This window comes from Misgurnus anguillicaudatus, chromosome 12, assembly GCF_027580225.2.
Source record: "Misgurnus anguillicaudatus chromosome 12, ASM2758022v2, whole genome shotgun sequence".
Classification (NCBI taxonomy): Eukaryota; Metazoa; Chordata; class Actinopteri; order Cypriniformes; family Cobitidae; genus Misgurnus; species Misgurnus anguillicaudatus.
The window spans coordinates 7,366,875-7,372,718 of NC_073348.2; the positions used below are offsets into that span (position 1 = coordinate 7,366,875).

At 40.0% G+C, this 5,844-nt stretch overlaps 1 long non-coding RNA gene across 1 annotated transcript; it reads right to left on the bottom strand.

Moving 5' to 3' along the window:
• Window positions 1-361: 361 nt before the first annotated feature.
• On the bottom strand, window positions 362-3,560 carry LOC141369152 (uncharacterized). The gene is made up of 3 exons (XR_012372718.1): window positions 2,056-3,560; window positions 1,633-1,715; window positions 362-1,512 (listed from the first exon to the last, which is right to left on the bottom strand). It is a non-coding gene; the product is annotated as an uncharacterized lncRNA (long non-coding RNA).
• Window positions 3,561-5,844: the final 2,284 nt, after the last annotated feature.

The following is a 5,844-nucleotide window of genomic DNA, read 5'->3' on the forward strand; positions in this document are numbered from 1 at the left end:
ATCTTGATCCCATTGCAGCAATATCGCTTGATGGGAAAAGGCCTTCGACAGGGTGGAGTGGGGGTTTCTTTTCGCAGCCTTAGAAAAATATGGCTTCGGTCCAGGCTTTGTGAAGTGGGTTAAAATTCTTTACTCCAACCCTAAAGCAGCGGTAATAACTAATGGAATAACATCATCCTTTTTTAACCTATCCAGGTCTACCCGCCAAGGCTGCCCTCTTAGCCCACTACTTTTTACATTAGTTTTGGAACCGCTGGCTTCAATGATTAGAGAGGATTCAAGAATTAAAGGTGTATTTGCCGGGGAAAGAGAGCATAAATTATTGTTATATGCCGATGACATATTACTAGTAGTTAAAGACCCTGCATGTTCCTTACCAGTACTCCTTAATATGATTGAATCTTACTCCAAATTCTCAGGATATAAAATCAACTGGCATAAGTCAGAAGCTATGCCAGTATCAGCAGTGTGTTTGTCTTCCTCAGTCAGTGCTTTTAAGTTTAAATGGATGAATAAAGGGATTAAATATTTAGGTATTCACTTAAGCCCAAATTTAGATAATATATTGAATTTGAATATGATACCATTGTTACAGAAAATACAAACAAAGTTAGATAGTTGGAAGAAACTTATGCTAACTTTGTGGGGAAAGATTAATATAATTAAGATGATGATAGCGCCACAGTTTAATTACATCTCTGGAATGGTCCCTGTAACTATGCCTCACCAGATATATAAGCGATATAATGCTATGATTAAGAATTTTTTGTGGGATGGTAAAAGACCCAGGATTGGTGTTAATAAATTATATTTACCTAAAGATAGGGGTGGTTTAGCATTACCAAATGTAGAGTTTTATAATATAGCATTTGAAATATCTAAGCTCACTAGACACTGGCAGGAAGATGCTTTAGATTTAGACTGGGTATTAATAGAGCGGCAACTAACTTACCCTTTTCGGCCAATAGAAGCTTTTTCACAAAACCAAGAGGGGAATTTAGTACATCATATGACCAACCCAATATTGCTACATTCTAAAGAGGTTTGGAGTAACGTACACAAAAAATGTAAGATTTCTCACATGTGTCAGCATTACTCATCAGTATGGAATAATCCTTATGTTATTGTGGCATTGCTGACTAATGATTTGTACCAACTACGCCACCCGGGGGCTATTTCCGGGATTGCCCTCAATTTAACAGCACACAGGTTCGTCACGACTGGGTCAGGTATCAGACAAGAGTTGAGTCAATCAGAAAAGCTTTATTTAAAATGAATTCAATTTTATTCACGTTATCAAATAGTAAAAGTAGCAAATAAGAAAGACAAACAACATTTCAGGGTGGGAGAAGGCCTGACGTTCTTTGGGCAGAAAGCACACAGCACTCACACGTGCACACACGCACCACAGCACACTACAGCACGGCACACCTCACTGTGAACACAGCACTGCAACCAAATAAGGAGCCCACCACCTTAAAGGAACAATCTGCTGATACGGCCAACCCACACCTGAAGAGAAAGCAACAAAAAACAAAAACAAATAAGTAACATTTAAAAGACACAATAAAAAAGGACATCACTTCTAACAATCTGGGTTTTTGTCATGCAATTAACTGCCCAAGTTATTACTGTAGGCGCCGCGTCCGGTCACCCCAGCTACCAAACAGGCAATAGGCAGGAAGCCTGTAAACTGGTTACAGAGGCAATGAAAACTACAGAGAAAGAAAACACCTCACAGGTCACCAAAATTAGAAAGTACTTAACTTGCTTAATACAAAGAAAACAAACAAGCGGTAGCTCAAGACTGAAAACAATAAAGTAATAGACCAAAATAATTCTAAATAATAATAAATATCATTATAGATAATAAAAAAACAATAATCAAAGTAAGTAAAGAATAATGCTAATAAGAATAAATGACAACAGAAATAATAGAGATAATACAAAAATAAACTAATAAATCAGAACCAAAGGAATTCAGAGTAGAATAATGCTAGTGACAGTCAGATAATGACTACTCTGTCACACGCCGATTTCAAATCAGTTACTCACGCTACAATTGGATAAGCACCACGCCCCAAATCCAGACCACGGTCCAGCTGATCCTGCGAAATACTGCAATGCTGCAACAGTAAACTATTAGCACATGAGCAGCGCAATGTTAATCAGCTGGTATAACCCAGCAACGCCGCAAACAGCGCAAACCCGCAGCAGCACAGAGCGCCACCCGTCAGAAATGTAAATTAGAATGCCCAGCTGACCCAAGCGAAGCAGACAATGCAGAGCGAAGCAGGCAAAGCAGAGCGATGCAGGCAAAGCAGAGCACAGATGACGTAGCGCGAAATCCCTTCAGTAGAGTTAGTACAGCCCAGATGATGACGTAGCGCAAAGCGGCTGCAGTTGAAAGCAGAAGGTAAAGCCAGCAGTGTAAGCAATGCACGTAGCGCAAGAAAGCCACGCAGCCAGCAGCAAGCCCACTACAGCAACCCACTGTAACGTCCCTTGCACATTGACCCACACCTTAAATAGGAAAATAACGCACTTTACTCAATCAATCATTACAGCCTTTATAACATTAGGAGTAAAGTCACCACATACCTGTGTTGGAACTCACGAAGCACAGATGTAGACGTGTAATATAAATGTCTCCATTCACGCAGCGATTAACGGGTTTCCCGAAAAGCTCCTCAGTCCACCCTTAAGTCAATGAATTTCATAAAGCCCAGTGCACTACACCATAAACATTGCAAATCATTCACTGAAAGCAGCCCTTACCTTACTACCATTCGTACTCAAAAACCCCGGAAGTACGGCGGCTCGCTCGCTGATGGAACAAACGCACCCGCATAACGTGAACTGAAACGCTTTTATAGGCAGATACATGGTCATCAACAACACACGCATCAGCTGGCCAGATGACGTCAGGGGATAGAAAACCGTACTGCTACATTAAGGTAGGGAAAAAAAACCTGTTTTGGGGACAGTGGTTTAGAAATGGAATACGTACCCTAAAGGATTTATATAGTGATGATAAGCTTTTATCTTATACTAATTTAAAAGAAAAATTTAGTTTAGAAGGCCGGGATCACTTCTGGAAATATTTACAGATAAGAAACTGTTTGGTGGCAAAGATTCCTATGGGGCAAGAAAAGAATGTTTTAGAAATTTTTTTTGAACTACCTAGACCCGTTCAAAAGGCATCTACATTTTACCAGCTCATTTTAAGGACTGGTGACAAAAACTGTGAAAACTTGAGATTGATTTGGCAAAGAGACATTAATATTGACATAGATAAAGACACTTGGAACAGAATTTTGTCCCACAGTGGAAGGTATATAAAGGAAGCAAGAGGCAAATTTATACAGTATAATGTATTACATAGATATTATTTTACACCAGTGCGACTTTTTAGAATGGGTTGTCAGACGGATAATAAATGTTGGAAATGTAAACAAGAAACTGGCACATACTTTCATGCTCTCTGGCAATGTTCAAAGATTCAACAATTTTGGAAATATGTGTTAAAATATATTGGTAAATGTTTAGGATTTGACCTTCCATTTTCACCAAGAATATGTCTTTTAGGAGATAAATCTGAGATTCCTCAAATTAAAAATAAAGAGTTTTCCCTTGTTACAATAGGTGTAACTACGGCATTACGTCAGATACTAAGATTCTGGAAAGATACGCAATGTCCTTCACTTAAAATGTGGACTGAATCCATGATAGAGAATGTGTCGTATGAAAAAATGCTAGCCAGAATGAATGGGAATCAGAAGGATTTTAACATGTTTGAGAATTTTATTCAGGCTGTCACTTCATGAAGTGTGAATTTGGTTATCCTGCTGTGCTTTTAAATGTACTGCTATTGTTAAATGTTATTGTACTCACTTGTGGTTGTGTTATTTTGTAAATGGTATTTTATTTCTGTAATTGTATACGAGTATGTTTTGTAATATATAAAAGAAAACCAATAATAAAAAAACTTCATTTTCAAAAAAAAAAAAAAAACAAGTGTCTTGCAGCGATCTACGGGTATCTTCGCCCATTCATCATGGGCAAAAGCCTCCAGTTCAGTCACATTCTTAGGCTTGCGCACTGCAACTGCTTTCTTTAAGTCCCACCAGAGGTTCTCAATCGGATTTAAGTCTGGTGACTGCGATGGCCACTTCAAAATGTTCCAGCCTTTTTTCTGCAACCATGCTCTAGTGGATTTGGAGGTATGCTTGGGATCATTGTCCTGTTGAAAGGTCCAACGTCTCCCAAGCCTCAGGTTTGTGACGGACTGCAACACATTGTCATCCAATGTCTCCTGGTACTGAAGAGAATTCATGGTACCTTGCACACGCTGAAGTTTCCCTGTACCTGCAGAAGCAAAACAGCCCCAAAGCATGATTGACCCCCCACCATGCTTCACAGTAGGCAAGGTGTTCTTTTCTTCATAGGCCTTGTTTTTCCTCCTCCAAACATAGCGTTGATCCATGGGCCCAAACAGTTCTAATTTTCCACAGAACACTATACCAAAACTTCTGTGGTTTGTCCACATGACTTTTGGCATACTGCAGTCGACTCTTCTTATTCTTTGGAGACAGCAAGGGGGTGCGCCTGGGAGTTCTGGCATGGAGGCCTTCAGTACGCAGGGTGCGCCGTATTGTCTGAGCAGAAACTTCAGTACCCACATCTGACAAATCTTTTCTCAGTTCCTCAGCAGTCACACAGGGACTTTTTTCCACTCTATGCTTCAGATAGCGCACAGCAGTCGCAGTTAGCATCTTTTCTCTGCCACGACCAGGAAGTGTTTCAACAGTGCCCTTTGCCTTGAATTTGCGAATGATGCTTCCTATGGTGTCTCTTGGTATGTTTAACATCTTTGCAATCTTCTTATAGCCATTGCCCTTCCTGTGAAGATTAATCACCTCTTCTCTTGTCTTCCTGGACCATTCTTTTGACTTCACCATGTTTGTAACCACACCAGTAAATGTTTAGAAGGAGCTGAGTATCACAGTCATTTTAAAGCTGCCTAATTGGTGCTTATTAGGCTTTATTGCTGTTCCCTGACATCCACAGGTGTTTTCAATACCTGATTGAAAACACTTCAATGAACCTCTGTTCTTCACCGTGGTAGTTCTTTAAGGGGTTGAATAATTGTGTCAATGAAGAATTCACAAAAGAAACATTTACTACTATATTACAAAACCAATTGATGTCATTTTAGTTGCATATGGTTCTTTAAGAAGTCTTTGTATGATTTCATTCTGAATACAATTACAAATGTACACTAAATTCCCTAAAACCCTTAACAGCATTGGGGGGTTGAATAATTTTGAACACAACTGTATAATTCAGTTTGTTGCCTTTTGCTTATTGTGAATTTCTTTTGCGGCACTACGGATTCTTCCGTGGTAGACACACTGACAAACTCGGGTGTCTATCATGAAAAGTGGTAAAGAAAAGTGGAGTTCAAGAATTACATTTTGAGGATTTAATAGAATGGTCAAGTGAAATAAATAGTAAAGGTTTTATTAGGGAGACGGTACTGATAAATATAATATAAGGGGCCAGTCACACCAAAAGCGTTTATGGCAGTTGCATGCGCCTTTTTTGAATGATATTCTATGGGCAGGGCGTGTTTGCGCGCCGAGCGCCTTGCGGTTTTTTGCCGCCTGCCGCGCACGCGTTTTTGAAGAAGAGCGGAGAAGCGCCCGACGTCATTCGCGTTTTTGCATTGTCCAATCGAATGAGGGGAGAGGCGGGCATTACGTTGTGGTGAGGGAAGTTTACAGCTGCTTTGAAGAACCGGACTCCACTCGCTCACTCTCTCAAACAAGGTCAGAGCAAGCG